The 14,281-nt window shown below is 43.4% G+C and overlaps 1 protein-coding gene and 1 long non-coding RNA gene across 4 annotated transcripts in view; both read left to right on the top strand.

Moving 5' to 3' along the window:
• Positions 1-2,480: 2,480 nt before the first annotated feature.
• On the top strand, positions 2,481-9,112 carry LOC307216034. Of its 2 annotated transcripts, none has more exons than XR_013838893.1 (3): positions 2,481-2,947; positions 4,276-4,392; positions 9,006-9,112. It is a non-coding gene; the product is annotated as an uncharacterized lncRNA (long non-coding RNA). The 2 variants fall into 2 exon arrangements; XR_013838894.1 differs by lacking the exon at positions 9,006-9,112 and adding an exon at positions 5,290-5,574.
• A 1,142-nt stretch (positions 9,113-10,254) lies between these two features.
• Positions 10,255-14,281, top strand: part of PIK3CB (phosphatidylinositol-4,5-bisphosphate 3-kinase catalytic subunit beta) — a 110,408-nt gene continuing 106,381 nt past the window's right edge. The window contains exons 1-2 of one of the 2 annotated variants that reach the window (XM_079975852.1): positions 10,255-10,391; positions 13,774-13,924. The gene's annotated coding sequence lies outside the window, so the exon portion shown is untranslated. Of the gene's footprint in view, positions 10,392-12,539; positions 12,659-13,773; positions 13,925-14,281 lie in introns of those variants that run through there. The other variant, XM_079975853.1, reaches the window with a different exon arrangement.

The raw sequence follows: 14,281 nt of genomic DNA, 5'->3' as shown, positions 1-14,281 counted from the left end.
TACTACAGAGTTGTTTTGATTGCAATTCCTCACACCTTCCAATCACTGGGACAAATTTTGTTTTCTCAGCACTCTAAACCTTTAGCTTATCTCACAATTGTTCTACCGACAGATTTTCTAAATGGCTCCCTAAAAGTGCAGCCCCCCCACTCTCTTATAACTCTACCTACATCAGGATGTCATAAGCAGTTAACAGAAAGGCCGGATTAGAAGCCTTAAGAACAGTTACTTGGAAGCAACTTTTAGGGACATAGTGGGATCTTGATCCTATTCACATTCAGAAAATGGAAGTTGCAATCAACGCTAGTTGCCAAAAATGATTCCTGCAGAGTTCAACAGATGATCTCAGGTTTCTGAAAAAAAGAAAGAAAAGCACGCAAAGCAAATCCTATATGTTTGCTATAGGTTGGGTGAACAGACACAATTTCAAATGACAGCCTGATTCTGTGCAGAATTACAGTAGCTGTGTCTTAAACTAACTGAAAAAAATGGAACATTATTTTAAAAAAGCTACTTTTCACAACATGATTTATTCCAATGTACTGAATTGTATGGAACTCCCTGGGAATGGCACTCAATTGTGAGTTATGTTTGTGATTGCTAGAAAGGATCACAAATATATTGTTTGAGGAGTTTAGATCCAGACCAAACATTGGCTTCAGAAGTTTGGATTCCATGCACAGCTACACGCAGAGAGATTATTTTAGACGGCAACCATAGGCACACTTATTTGGGGAGTAAGTTCCAATGAGAATCTGTGGAATTTGCTGTCAGGTAAAGCTTATGCATACTTGGGGTTTTGAGCTAAGTGGGATTTGTTTCTAAGCTTGCTTGCTTATTTATTTAAATTTAAAATTATAACCTGCTTCGTTCAGGCACACAAATCCAAAATGGATTATAGTGAAATAATCTTTTAGGAAACAGATCTGGGTAACAGCTGGATTTTATTTTTCCAAAATGGGGAGGGGATATCAAGCATTGTATGTACCTTCTTCCCTGAAGTCCCAGGTGCAACTCAAACCCTGCAAAGCACCTAATAAAACACAGCACACACCCTCCCTCAAAGAATTGTCATTTAAGGGTGCTGGGAATTGTAGGTCTTTGGTGGGTACAATTCCCAGCATCCTGGAGGGTTTGTGCTTTGAGAGTTTGGTGTACACAGCAAAGCCTCATTTGACTGTCTGCTTCCTCCTTCCACATTACATCTTAAGACTGAAACTAAGCACAGACGCCATCAACAGACTCCCCAAGTGTCTCTGTTTTTCAGGGACACCCCTGATTTAGAGAAGTCTCCTTGGTTTCTAGGGACGCGGGTGGCGCTGTGGGTTAAACCACAGAGCCTAGGACTTGCCGATCAGAAGGTCAGCGGTTCGAATCCCCATGACGGGGTGAGCTCCCGCCAACCTAGCAGTTCGAAAGCATGTCAAAGTGCAAGTAGATAAATAGGTACCGCACCGGCGGGAAGGTAAACGGCGTTTCCGTGCGCTGTTCTGGTTCGCCAGAAGCGGCTTAGTCATGCTGGCCACAGGACCCGGAAGCTGTACGCCGGCTCCCTCAGCCAATAAAGCGAGATGAGTAGGCCACGACTGGACCTAATGGTCAGGGGTCCATTTACCTTCACCTTTACCCTGGTTTCTGATTTCACCTTGGAATGTCCCACTTTTCCTTTGGATGAGGAATGCTGGATGGTATGGAGTTATCCGACCCCTGAGCTGTCTGAAGGCAATCCCGTATAGGGAAGTTTTTAAAAATGGGTCATTCCACATCAAATCAACGCAAAAAACAAGGGTTTCGCCACCCACCGTCTTGGATTTTGATGAAACTCGGTGTACACCCTTCCTTTATGGTTGAAAGAAACCCGCTAACATCCCCCCCCATCTCGAACGGTTTTAATTTTATAGCACTTCAAAGTTTCGTGAAATCTGTGTTTCTGTCCCTCTTGAGATCCTCGGCCTTGTGGGCATTTTAATTTTTTTCTCCAAAACCAATGATCTTTGAAATTTTACACAGAGCTCAATAAAATGATGAGGATTTCAGGGAAAAATACACCAGCACTCAAAAGATTTTATAAATGCCTAAAAAATGTATAAATGTAGTTTTTTTGTGGAAAAATGAGGTATAGAAAACCTAAATTTTCAGCATGAGGGCACGATGGAATCAGAAGTTTTTGATGGTGAAAATTATTGCAAAGACACGCTCTTTCTCAACAGAGAATAAAATTTATGGATCTCTTTTGTCTTCTAACAAAATTTTACATTTTTTGGACATCTTGGGGGAAAAAAGGCTACGGGGTACAACTTTCCTACAATCCATAGCTGTAATAGAAAAAAATTAATGAAACAAAGTTGTTCATCTTAAAATCTAAAATAATATTGGTTATTACAGAGGTTCCCCCCCCCAAAGTGCAGGCCTGTTTTTCAGTTTGAGGGTATTTAAAACTATGAAAATTGGCTAGAGATAGAGTGGGGCAATTTATGGAGTGACTCTTCTTTTCTTATCTCTGTGGCTGTGATCTCCTGGGTGACGCTGAATGCGCAGGCGTACTCCGTCCATTTCTCTCCTTCCTTCCTACCCTCCCTCCACATGGCCCCGGATGCTGAAAACCCATGCTACGCCACCGATAATGCCTCTCATGTAAGGGCTGGTCCATCCATGCTTGTCCATCACTTGATGAGGGCCAACCTCCAGGGATCACTTGTACTCGAAAGTGAAACATTACAGACCTTTTCATATCACCTTGCATCCGTTCACACGTTCATCTGTTGCGAGTAAGCAGGCCTTGCGCAAAGACGACCAAGTGAGGCAATACGATGTGTGTGTACACACAGACAATTCCATCCCCTTCCTCCAAGACTGGTATGGGTGGAGGCAGCAGCCTTGGGGAGCAAGTGCATCATCTGTCTGCAATGAAACCAGCACGCCTGTGCACCAGTGGACCTGACACAATGTGAGAACTATTTTTTCTATATCACTTACATTATAGCAGAAATGTGAAATGAACTCCATGTGGCAGCGGCCAATAAAAAAGAGGGGGCCGGTGAATTAAGAAGCGTTCTCCAAAAAGTTTCAGTTATCCCTTGGAGCTATATGACAACATAGACTGCCCTAATTGAAACAGTGTGAGAGCTTCCCCCGCCTCACCCCCCAAAGTTAAATCACTGCAAGTCCTTGTCCATCCCGCTCCCACCCCATCTCCCGGAAAGACAGACAGTTAATAGAAAAGGACACCCCTGCCACCTTTGATATCTATTATTTCCCTCAAGAATTTAACTGTTAAAAATAAGGAATGAGCGTTCGCCTTTCTCCTGCCCCCCTCCCCCTCAGTCCGCAGCATTAGCAGCCTCTGCCTATTCCCTCTGGAGGCCCAGACACTTGATACAAAGGGAACTGTATGGGATGTCGGCCCCTTTGGGGTTTCATGTTTTCCCTCAGTATTTCTAACAGCTAAAGATGACACCACATCCCTCTGCCATCCCCTCCAAAGAATTTGCCCCCAAGGGAGCTGCACTCAGAGTTAAGTTACTTGGAATAAACCTCAAGAATGAAGTCCAAGCGACTCGCATCCGTCACAATCAGATGGGGAGTATCATCCTATGTCATGCTTACCTGGGAGTAGGCCCACTGAACACACAGCAGGATTTACTTGTGAGTAAGCATGCTGGAAGATTGACATGGTCGGTGCATTTACTTGGGAGGAAGTTGGGCTTGCTGGGTCTGAAGTAAACAGGTGTAGACTCAGGCTGTAAGCTTTCTTGAAATAATTATTAATAATAATTTTATTATTTGTACGCCACCCATTTCTGAGCCACCTTCAAAGGCAGCTCCATATACAGCACATTGCAGTAGTCCAAGCAGGAGAATAAACAGGGCATCTACAACTCTGGTGAGACAAGGCATAGACAGTTAGGGTTTCAGCCATTTTACCAGGTGGAATTAACCTGGGCTTCCATGGACAGCAGTGAGTCCAAAATGACCCCAAGGCTGTGCACCTGGTCCTTTAGTGGCACAGTTTCCCCATTCAAGACCAGTGAGTCCCCACCCCCACCTGCCCATCCCCTGTCCCCCAGAAACAATACTTCTGTCTTGTCAGTCTTTTTTCAGCATGGTATGAACCTGAAAAATAATGGAAGTCCTCTAAGTAATCATGCAAAAACTGAGGATCACTTTTGAAATATCAAATGTATTTTAAACCATGCAAAGGATCCCATCTGCTGTAGACGGATGTTCACTTGGTTGGACACTGAGACTTTTGTAGCCATATTTTTTTCTGCACAGCTTTGCAAAAAGGGCATGCATTCTATTACTTCTGATATGAGATCTTAAGAACTTAAGAAGAGCCCTGCTGGATCAAGACCTATCTATTATAGCATCCTATGGGAAGCCCACAAGCAGGTCAGGAGGGCAATAGTCTCAGCGGGTGGCACTGTGGTCTCAACCATTGAGCCTCTTTCGATTTGCCGATCAGAAGGTCGGCAGTTCAAATCCCCATGACGGAGTGAAGTCCCGTTGCTCTGTCCCAGCTCATGCCAACCTAGCAGTTTCAATAGTGCAAGTAGATAAATAGGTACCACTGCAGCGGGAAGGTAAACGGCATTTCCATGTGCTCTGGATTCCGTCATGGTGTTCTGTTGCGCCAGAAGCAGTTTAGTCATGCTGGCCACATGACCCAGAAAGCTGTCAGTGAACAAGCACTGACTCCCTCAGCCTGAAAGCGAGATGAGCACAGCAACCCCAGAGTCACCTTTGACTGGACTTAACCATCCAGGGGTCCATTACCTTTTACCTTTTCAGTCTCATTGTGCTCATGGTCACCCATAATTGGTGTTCAGATGCAGTCCCCCTCCGTACCTGGAGGTAGTACTTAATGACTAATCTTCATGGTAGATAATGCCTCCAGGCTTTGTTATTTCTGACTTCTGCCACAACTACTTACTGCATGTACACAATAACTAAAGCCTCTAGTAATCTTTACTCACCGCTAACTGGAAGTTAAACCAGTTTAGCTGCCTGGAGTTCATTGGGAAGAAACTGGTTTCAATCTAAACACCCTCTTAAGAGGCACAGAATTAAATGACAGAAAGTAAATAAATATCAGGAACCAAGCCTGGTATGTGGGAGTAGGAAAAAGGGGAGGGGAAAATCTTTCTTCCTCTATATAAATTAATACATAAGTTACAAAAACATACAACTGTTGTTTTAAACGAATGGGATCAAGATGGATTATGAGGTCTTTGAAAGGGAAATCTCTTGATTTAAATGTATGCCCCACTCTGAATTGTTTCCATTTAGGAAGAAGAACAACTGAAATCAGAATGTCAGAAACAGTCTAAGCAGCTCCAAGACTCATTTCAAATAAAGGAAGCACCAAAAAGCAACCAAAGAATCAGTGGATGTGGACAAACTGTAGATCAGTGTGAGAACTAGACTTCTATGCCAAGGGCAAACATTTAATTCCCTATCTACCTCTTTTCCTGAATCTCTCCAGGGATTGATGGACTCATCCCATGAGCAGCATGGGAGAAATCAATATTCTTTGGGTGGGGCACTGCAATAATTGACACCAGGTGTGGCTGGCTCGGGAGGGTGGCAAGGCTGGGCACAATTCAAAGTGTTGGTGCTGACCTTTAAAGCCCTAAATGGCCTCGGCCCAGTATACCTGAAGGAGCGTCCCCACCACCATTGTTCTGCCCGGAGGTCCAGTGCCGAGGCCGTTCTGGCAGTTCCCTCACTGTGAGAAGCCAAGTTACAGAGAACCAGGCAGAGGGCCTTCTTGGTAGTGGCACCCACCCTGTGGAACACCCTCCCACCAGATGTCAAAGAGAACAACAACTACCAGACTTTTAGAAGACATCTGAAGGCAGCCCTGTTTAGGGAAGCTTTTAATGTTTAACAGACCACTGTATTTTAATACTTTGTTGGGAGCTGCCAAGAGTAACTGGGGAAACCCAGCTGGATGGGTGAGGTATAAATAACATATTATTATTATTATTATTATTATTATTATTATTATTAAGGCCCTGAGAGAAACAGAGGGTCCTCTGTCCCAAGAAAGCTACACTTCCATTTTACATGAAGTATCCAAGAAAATCTGATGTGACATAATGCCACAGCCCTGAGGACATCCATCTTACCTCTTATATGGCAGGCAACCTCTACCCTTGCTCAGCAGAGCTTCTGAGATATTTTTGAGTGCAGGTGTTTAGGAATAGGGGGTGTTATTCTCTACAAGCACCTCTCTATGGCAGAAGCTTCTGCCAATTTCTTCAGTATGATTCTGAAACGTGGCAACATTCCTCTTCCATTTTGGACCTTCAGTTTTACCAAAGCATCAGAAATCTTTGCCTAGCAACGTTTTCCACTGCTATTCCTTGTTCCCATTATTTGGCACTGGCTGGCGCTGAATTTGGAAGTTTCACACTCACTCACTCAGCTAATTACATGGATATTTCTTTTTAACTCCCCTGCTTGCTTCTCGAGGGCTGCCAAGCATCATGGCCAGACTGCACAAAGATGGGGTCAGCTTTGCTTTGAAGTTCTGTTGCTACTCCCCTTCAGGCAGAGCTTCAAAGGAAAATTTCAGTGCAATGCTCAACAGCACCAGGAAGCAACCGGGACTGAAAATGAAATTTTGTAGCAGAGAACCAGGCACTTTGTGGCATGAAATGCAGGGCTCAAATCGAAAGCAAAGGCCCTGAGAAAACCTGAGTGTGCAGCTGAGAATATTTCTACCGCCGAAGGTCGCAATGTCAGCATGACTTCTGCAAAGTGAAATTTGCCTCGCTATTATCTTTGTGTTCTACAGGAATGTCGGTAAGCATGCAGATAGGATGAACATGTAGACACTATATGCCTGGATGTTCACATTTCCTTTTAACAAATCACTCAACAAAGTCTCCTAAGGAAACTTAGTAAGCAGTCATGGGGTAGATAAGAATGCAGGAACAAAAAAATGCAAAGATTAGTAACTGAGCAAGTCAGACCTGCAACAAAATGTTGCAGTGTGGAATTTTCCAGTTCAGTGCTACAACCAGTCATTTAGTCATATCTTCCACCATTATTCATCCATTTAATTATTAAATTTGTATACCTCCTTATGCCCATACATCTTTATTGCATCCCCCATCCTACTCAGCCACAACAGTTAGTCAGCATGTAAAGGTAAAAAGGTAAAGGTAAAGGACCTCTGGATGGTTAAGTCCAGTCAAAGGCGACTATGGGGTTGAGGTGCTCATCTCACTTCAGGCTGAGGGAGCTGGCGTTTGTCCACAGACAGCTTTCTGGGTCATGTGTGTGTGTGTGGGGGGTGTCTAAACCACCATGACTAAACCACTTCTGGCACAATGGACGCTGTTTATGTTTCCGCCACCTATTTATCTACTTGCACCTATTTATCTGCTTGGCAGCAGCTGGGACAGAGCAACAGGTGCTCACCCCATCGCAGGGATTTGAACCACCAACCTTCTGATCGGCAAGCCCAAGAGGCTCAGTGGTTTAGACCACAGCACCACCCGCATCCCAGTCAACGTGTATTTACTTATTGATATGATTATTTGTGGTGTGTGTGCATGTGTGCGTATTGCCCATTTGACATGTTGTGAGCCATTCTGTGGACAATTTCATACAAAAGCAGCATATGAATGAATGAGAATTCCACAAGCTCTGAGCATGCTTAGCTGTTACCAGGCTGTTTGGGGAATTTCCTTTAAAAAAATTCTTAAGCTTTTTTTTGTACTTCTGCAAACTTTGGGTTCTCCCAAGCATGTTGATACCTCCCACTTTTGCATTAATGGTTCTATTTTTGACCGCATTAGGACTACCATTTGCCTCTGAAGTTCAGAAATAGGGGAAAGGATTAAGGGAAAGGAAACGGTGGCCAAAAAAGAGACTGTTTTCACAAGGGGTAGAGTGGATATATTATGGGACCAATGCTCTTTAATGAATATTAAGCAGATTGTAAAAGTTGTGGAGCCAGGGTAAGTAGTGAAATATCCAAACTTGTAAATGGCAGCAAATTATTCAAATGAGAATATTATTCACACAATGCACAATTAATGTAGGGCGTTCTAGTCAGTTAGACAAACTCACATGCTGCAGAAGTAGCCACTGAGGTAGCCTCCAGATTAAGATACAATTCCTATCAGCTGCTGCCAGCAGGGCTAATGCTCAGGGATGATGGGAGTTGTAGTCCAATTGGCTATCCCTGTGATGAAAGACACCCCCCCCCCACAGTTTCAGAGGCAGCACACTACCTAATACCAGTTGCTGGAAACCAACAGTGGAAGAAGGTTTGAGGACTTCTGATAGATGTCTGGTTGATCTCAGTGGGTTGCAGAATGCTGGACCTCTGATCAGACTCAGCAGAAAGAATTCTTCTGTTTTTAAAACCACTTATGAGAAGCAACTAAGTTAAGTGCAAAATGCCAAACATGTCCATATACAGAGATTCCCTGATTATCTGTTTCTGACTACAAACCATGGAAAATGGGTATATTTAGTATGTCTTACATTATACTATTTAATACATTTTGGCAACAGTGTATGCACATTCACCTGAGAGTGTGCTCCTTTGAACACAGTAGGGTTTCCTTCCAAGTAAACGTACATTATATTGCACTGTTTAATATAGTACGGCGGTTCGAATCCCCGCGACAGGGTGAGCTCCCGTTGCTCGGTCCCTGCTCCTGCCAACCTAGCAGTTTGATAGCATGTCAAAGTGCAAGTAGATAAATAGGTACCGCTCTGGCGGGAAGGTAAACGGCATTTCCGTGCGCTGCTCTGGTTCGCCAGAAGCGGCTTAGTCATGCTGGCCACATGATCCGGAAGCTGTATGCCGGCTCCCTCGGCCAATAAAGCGAGATGAGTCGGCCATGACTGGACCTAATGGTCAGGGGTCCCTTTACCTTTAAACAACTTTGCAAAATCCTTTTGTTAGATATGGGGCCATTATAAAGACGTTCTAACTGCAGGCATATGAACAGTTGTGTATTATCATTTTGTACTCTCAGTGTAACATGGAAGGGAAAACAAACCCACATAGAAAATCTGCATGAAGCAGCATAGCAGAATTAGAGCAACTTATCTTGCATATGTTCAATGAAATAACTGAGAGCGGCACAAAACTATCCATATATCCAAGAATAAATGCACTGACAGACTATTTGGAATTCTGTTTTGGCCACTAGGTGGGGCTAATAGCTCTTTTAAGGAACCAATGAGGCTAGTTTAGCCATTTTCTTATGCTTATGTTGAGTATGTATTGCCAATAAACTGGAAGATAGCTCAAAGATTTGTAAGGAAGACTATCTGATTCCATAAATACTGAGCCACAGTACCGAATGCTAGTCCCAAGATTAGAAGACGTCTATGAAATATCCATTCCTCATCTTACAAAGTAGTTTTCTCATTTTAAGGAATTTAATTTACATTGGGATCATACAAAATGACCATAGGAAATAAACCAATGCACCTATAAAAAGAGTGCCTGGATTTGCTGCAGCTAGCATTCAGATGATGTTCTATTGTATTTACAAAACCGCTTCCTGTTTTGTAGTAACTTTAGTCATGATAACTGTTATCCCAGGCACCCGAATTGTCACAAGTACTATTCAATTCAGTTCAGTGAAGGGGAAACATGAGGGAGCACAGTTCCATGACTTTTTAAAGAGAAGGGGTGATTACATCATCATGGAACACCAGAGTAATTGATGGACTTTCCTTGCTCTGGCAAGTGTATCAGGGGATTATAAGGCTTTCAAGTTTCTTTTGTAACAATAGCATAGAGGAACTTGGAAGATGAGGAAAAATAACCAAGACGGGGCCAGATACTTCTTTCTTTTGATCAGGTTCCTATTTCATGCCAGTAGGAGCCAAACCTTGACCTGATTGATAAAGTTAAATTTATAATGTACATAAAATGCTGTGTTTGAATGCATTGCATCTAAAATGCTGTAAAGGGAAGTTTATCTTAGACAAGAGGTTCCACTCACAGGGTGTGTCAAGGAACAAGCTATGCCAGACTTGGTGGGGCATTCAATCTGCACAGAAGAACAGCATGACTGGAAAAATATTTTTACCCATCAACAAACATTTTCTCTCGATTCCCCGCCCCCCACTCTGACAATAACCATTGGAAATTATTTAAGCTCAGCCAAATAGCTTGATGACAGATATATGTCACAATACCAGCCACCACAGCCGTCTTATCTACTGCAGTATCTCTGCTCCTTGAGTTTGCCTTGAGTGTCTCATATTCAGATGAGCAATCATTTCTGATCTGAACCGAACTAGAAATGCAGAGAGGTGGAATGCAGACATGATGTCAACTACTCCAGGATAAAACTAATTCGCCTTAGGGCAAATGATGTCACAACATGAAGAGCACAACCTGAAAGGTATGCATAATACAGCAGGTTCTGAACCTATGAATAAAGAAGGGGACATAAGATTTTAAATTCCAGAACAGGAAAGGTTTGGGTGATTTAACACATTGGTGCTATGCTGCATTCTTTGTTGTTGTTCTTTTTAAATGATAGTGCTTGCCCGTATCTGACAGTACAATACATAGCTTCATTGGCCTGTTGAAAAAGAGATTGTTTGTGACTCTTTCTACCACCACAAAACCAGTTACAATCCTGCACATCAGGTGGGACACACCCAACACTTGGCTGCCAAGCCTCTGGGTTGAAGATCTCCAGTAAGTGGGAGTCTACCACCCCTCTAGGTAAAGGTAAAAGTATCCCAGACAGTTAAGTCCAGTTGCAGACGACTCTGGGGTTGCAGCGCTCATCTCGCTATACTGGCCTAGGGAGCCAGCATTTGCCCACAGATAGCTACCGGGTCACATGGTCAGCATGTCTAAGTCGCTTCTGGTGAACCAGAGCAGTGCACAGAAACGCCGTTTACCTTCCCTCCAGAATGGTACCTATTTATCTACTTGCACTTTAACATGCTTTTGAACTGCTAGGTGGGCAGGAGCTGGGACCGAGCAATGAGAGCTCACCCCGTTGTGGGGATTCGAACCGCCGACCTTCTGATTGGGAAGCCCTAGGTTCTGTGGTTTAGACCACAGTGCCACCCGTGTCCCTACCACCCCTCTAGGTAACTTAAGCCTATTGGAATTAGTCCTGGTCTCCAGGCTGAGAACAAGTCATCTTTGCCCTCTTCTCCATGGCAGCCTTTCTGGCATTTGAAGAGTGCTGTCATGTTCAGTGAAGGGACGTGGGTGGCACTGTGGGTTAAACCACAGAGCCTAGGACTTGCTGATCAGAAGGTTGGTGGTTCAAATCCCAGTGACGGGGTGAGCTCCCGTTACTTGGTCCCTGCTCCTGCCAACCTAGCAGTTCGAAAGCACGTCAAGTGCAAATAGATCAATAGGTACCGCTCCGGTGGGAAAGTAAACGGCATTTCCATGCGCTGCTCTGGTTCGCCAGAAGTGGCTTAGTCGTGCTGGCCACATGACCCGGAAGCTGTACACCGGCTCCCTCAGCGAGATGAGTGCTGCAACCCCAGAGTTGGCCACGACTAGACCTAATGGTCAGGGGTCCCTTTACCTTTATCAAGTTCAGTGCCACCAAGTGATGGGTGCTGTTGGTACTGATGCACTCAGTCTGCAGCCTACAGGGATCTCAGACTCTGAGCTTTCATTTTTAAAAGAAGCAATACTTCAGCTCTCCTAGAAAAGAAGTTATGGAACAAAAGGTGCAAGTACCATGCAAAGTGATTTCTGAGAGATGAGTCAGCCTGACTACTCCTGCCTTTTAGTGTTTTTAGCAAATGAGTGAAGTCAGAGATGTGAGGGGTGAGTTGTTTGGACACCTGGGGGTTAGGTATCCCTGGGGTCCTAAAGAGCTGCTATTTCTGCCTCCCCTTCAGTGCACTTTCCCTGCTTCTATCTCATTTCCTTATCCTTGGAATGTCAAATTTCCCTTTTTCCTAGCAACTAGAATGCATCTTTCCTGGCTGGTTTCATCTGACACAAACCAAGAAAATAGTCTTTTCTGAAGCTTGAGAAGACTGCATATAAGCGAAACTTACCTATAAGCCCAACATATGATAGTTTGAGATCAGACTTCTAAGGAGACAAGGGAACAAAACAAAAAAAGTTAAATAGCTCCCTGCTCTACTTTCTTATGCTGCTGGAAATTTTATAGGACAACAATTTCTAAATAGGCTCTAGGACCACCACCAGCTGGGCGATCAACTAATTCCAACTCCAGGTCTACTCGTTCAATCATTTAGTAACTCTACCCTCATTTTTCCTCTCTTGAAAAATAATATAATTTCATGTTGTGAGTGAATCTTTCTACTTTTCTGAATTTCCTATTGTGGCTCCACCCCTCCAGCCAACAAACCAATAGCAGATGGAAGGTGTGACAAAGTGGGGATGATATGGAAATAAGAGCCTAGCTGCTTTGAAACACAGGTGTGGTGTGACTAGAACTTCTGCAGCTTGAGGGAAGGGTCTTCAGAACGCTAATTGTGTAGAAGTCTGAGGTCACAAGGCGACATTCTTGGCAATTGGCACCTCAGCTTTGAGACATACTCCACCGCTGCCACCCAGAGGTTTGGCTCACACCAGCTATCTTTTGGTTGAAGATCTTCCTGAAGACTTGGAGCTTAATTCCGCAGAAAGGCAGGATATGAAGCCTGGGCTCCCAAGGTGGGATGGCAGTGGTGCCTCAGATTTGGAACATTATCCCCCCCCCCCCAAGTTTGGCTGGTATCAACATTGTCTAACTTTTGGCATTGGCTGAAGCTTGTCCTCCTCTTTCAATCCTCTGGATAATGAGACCTTTGATCTATGTAATATGGTGAAGTTATTTTGAAAAGCACACTTAGACTGATTTATGTATTGTGACTTCCATGTTTTGATCTTTGCATTCTACAGCTTTGTATCTGCCTTGAGGTCTTTTGAGGAACGGAGGAATATAAATGGCTGAAATAAATAAAATGGAAGACAAAATGCAATAGAATACCTTGATACAAGCTAAGCAAAGATTCTGCCTCCCCCCCTCCCCCGCCGCCGCCTCAGGGTTCCTCACTCTTAAAGTCTGTGATGCTTTTACATCTGCCATTTTGTTCTTTTTTCTGTTTTCATTGCTGCTTTAAAGTTCTTGCTGCATTGTAGCTCTGTTAGCTGCCGTGCATTGAAATAGATGTACTGAAGGATGGCGTACAGATGTACAGAGTAAATAAGTTCATTTATCTAAGATCTCCCTGTCCAAGCTGAGGTAATAATAGGAGTGAGTCAGTGTGGTATTGTAGGATGACTATAGCCTTCTGCTCTTGCACTCTAAATAAACTTTTTTTTTTGTCTGTGTGAATGGCACTTACCCATGAGTAAGCATACCATAATCCGTTGTTTACATCCAGAGGTCCTGGGTAGTTATTTTTAGAGAGCATGTTTTGGTCTAAAGTAATGCCGCATCTTTATTTTGCTTCTGTGCCTTTAGGGCAATCTTCAAATGGATGACTGCGCTCATAGATCTCTGCATATCTTTCAGGCACAGCTCAGTTGCTAAAACTATTCATCCAGCATTCTTACCTTTCTACTCATCAAAGCAGCTAAACTATTTCTTTGCTGTCCTTCGCCACTGCCCTCCTCCAGGCAGGGAAAGAGGTGGGGTTTTCTATTCCCTTCCAGTCTCCAGTCAATGACTGTTTTGAGTGTTTGTATCAGGGATTCAGGGCTCCTAACAGCACTTTTGTTTCTGTTTCACACAAACCTGTATGGTGAAGCCCCACCCCCATTTTCTTCTTCTGTATTCCAAACAGATATACAGCAAAAGAGCTGAAAAGAAAAAAAGTACAGCAATCATGACTTTATAGGAAGAATGACATGCCTCTCTGTGGCTTACTTGTGTTAATGGAAACCTAACCAGAGAACCCAGAAGAAGAAACCTACAGAATCGGAACCCAGACAAAGGTAGGAACTTAAATTCTTTATTTTTTCTTTATTAACATACCAATGCCATTTATTAACAACTGCCCCTCTCTTTATGAAGTATTGTGTCATGTGTGTGGTATTCTGTGCCCTTGTCCCTTTCAGCTTCTTCTATTGGAAATTACAAACCTGCACAGGTGAAATTTAGAGAAAGATTACATATTTCTAGAAGAGAAATAAGGTGGGCAAAGATATTAATACTATGAATTTTTGGTGTGCAACAGGAAGAATAATACAGAGAAAAGAACAAGGCAAACTCAGTGAAGAAGAACTAATAATAGTTTTGTGGCACTTTAAAGACTAACTAATTTTATTTTTCATGGACTGTGGCACACACAA

Source organism: Podarcis cretensis (genome assembly GCF_951804945.1).
Source record: "Podarcis cretensis genome assembly, chromosome: 5".
NCBI lineage: Eukaryota > Metazoa > Chordata > Lepidosauria > Squamata > Lacertidae > Podarcis > Podarcis cretensis.
The sequence above is the reverse complement of the archived record's forward strand: the minus strand, read 5'-3'. Positions and strand labels throughout refer to the sequence as shown.